The following is a 2,500-nucleotide window of genomic DNA, read 5'->3' on the forward strand; positions in this document are numbered from 1 at the left end:
GAGGGAGAGAGAGAGGGATAGAAAAAGGGAACGAACCTAATAAGACCAGCAGGGGAAACGAACAGAAGGGAAAGCATAATGACAAGACAATATAAGACAAAACATGACAGTACCCCCACTCACCGAGCGCCTCCTGGCGCTCTCGAGGAGGAACCCTATGCAACGGAGGAAATCATAGATCACAAACGGTCCAGCACGTCCCGAGAAAGAACCCAACCCTCCTCAGGACCGTAATGAAAACGATAAAAGGGAAACTAGAGTACTACTCTAAAAAAAAAAAATGAGACACGGGTCGAGAACTGAAAGCTTTAGAGCAAACAGGACCAAACAGGCCAGGAGAGTAACAACTAGGACAGACTGAGACACAGCAAGGGCAGGAACAAGAACAGGAGAGATGCGATACAGGAACAGACTGAGACCCAGCAAGACCAGGAGCAGAACAGAAAAAAAATTACCAGACTTATTCTGCCGCAGTCCGAACACGCAGCCACGAAACGCGCGTGTCACGCTCCTGAGTAGGCCACCAAAACCGCTGGCATAGAAGCAAGAGTACCGAACGCTGGGATGGCCAGCTAACTTGGCAGAGTGAGCCCACTGAAGAACAGCCAGACGAGTAGAAACAGGAACGAAAAGAAGGTTACTAGGACAAGCGCGCGCGGCGACGCAGTGTGCGTGAGTGCTTGCTTAACCTGTCTTTCAATTCCCAGACTGTCAACCCGACAACACGCCCAACAGGAAGGATCCCTGGAATCGGTAGAAGCCACAGAAGAACTAAAGAGACGTGGATAAAGCATGAGGCCTGGTGTCTCTTAGTACCCGGGCAATAAGAAATAAACGAACTCGAAACGAGCGAAAAACAACGCCCAACGAGCATGACGCGCATTCAGTCGCTTGGCAGAACGGATGTACTCAAGGTTTTTTGGTCAGTCCAAACGACAAAAGGAACGGTCACCCTCCAACCACTGTCACCATTTGCCTAGGGCTAAACGAAACGGATGGCGAGCAGTTCGGGGTTAGCCACATCATGTTGGCGTTCCGACGGTGACAGGCGATGAGAAAAATACGCACAAGGGTGGACCCCACCGTCAGTATCGGAGCGCTGGGACAGAATGGCTCCCACGCCCAGCCCCGACGCCCAACCTCAACAATAAACTGTTTAGTGACGTCAGGTGCAACAAGGATAGGAGCGGATGCAAAACGCTTCTTGAGGAGATCAGAACAACAATCATACGACCGTGAGGAGGAAGGGAGTTGGCTCTGGACCGACTGAAGACCGAGCGCAGATCATGATATTCCTCCGGCACTCCTGTCAATCACCAGGTTCCTCCTGAGAAGAGGGACAGAACAAACAGGAGGAATAGCAGACATTAAACACTTCACATGACAAGAAACGTTCCAGGAAAGGATAGAATTACTAGACCAATCAAAAGAAGGATTATGACACACTAGCCAGGGATGACCCAAAAACAACAGGTGTAAAAGGTGAACAAAAAATCAAAAAGAAATGGTCTCACTATGGTTACCAGATACAGTGAGGGTTAAAGGTAGTGTTTCACATAATATACTGGGGAGAGGACTACCATCCAAGGCGAACATGACCGTGGGCTCCCTAACTGTCTGAGAGGAATGTCATAAATTTGAGCCCAGGTTTCGTCCATAAAACAGCCCTCCGCCCCAGAGTCTATTAATGCACTGCAGGAAGTTGGCCGATCCGGGTCCAGCGTAGATGGACCTGGGTAAGGTAGTACAGGTACTCTGACGGAGGACCGTCTAGTAGCGCTTATCAGTCGCCCTCCGCTTACTGATGAGCTCTGGCCTTTAACTGGACATGAAATGACAAATGACCAGCGGAACCGGCAGACAGAGGCGGTTGGTGATTCTCCGTTCCTCTCCTTAGTCGAAAGTGAATACCCCCAGCTGCATGGGCTCAACACCTGAGTCAGTGGGGAAAGATGGTAGTGTCGGAGAGAGGGGAGACACAGTTAACGCGAGCTCTCTTCTATGAGCTCGGTGACGAAGATCTACCCGCTGCTCAATGCGAATAGCGAGTTCAATCAAAGAATCCACGCTGGATGGAACCTCCCGAGAGAGAATCTCATCCTTAACCTTAGCGTGGAGTCCCTCCAGAAACGAGCGAGCAACGCCTGCTCGTTCCAGTTACTGAGGGTAAGGGTGCGAAACCTATAGAGCAATCCCTATGTGATCGATTACCTTGACATAGGGAAGACAGGGACCAGGAAGCTTCTTTCCCAAAAACTGAACGATCAAAACCCTTATCATCTCCCTTTAAAGTTCTGTAATTGTTAGAATAATCAGCGCTTGTCTCCCAGATAGCTGTGCCCCACTGCCGAGCCCGACCAGTAAGGAGTGATATGACGTAGGCAATCCGAGCCTCTCTCTTGAGTATGTGTTGGGTTGAGAGAGAACACTATATCACACTGGGTGAGAAAGGAGCGGCACTCAGTGGGCTGCCCAGAATAACATGGTGGGTTATTAACCC

This window comes from Oncorhynchus gorbuscha, linkage group LG09, assembly GCF_021184085.1.
Source record: "Oncorhynchus gorbuscha isolate QuinsamMale2020 ecotype Even-year linkage group LG09, OgorEven_v1.0, whole genome shotgun sequence".
Taxonomy (NCBI): Eukaryota; Metazoa; Chordata; class Actinopteri; order Salmoniformes; family Salmonidae; genus Oncorhynchus; species Oncorhynchus gorbuscha.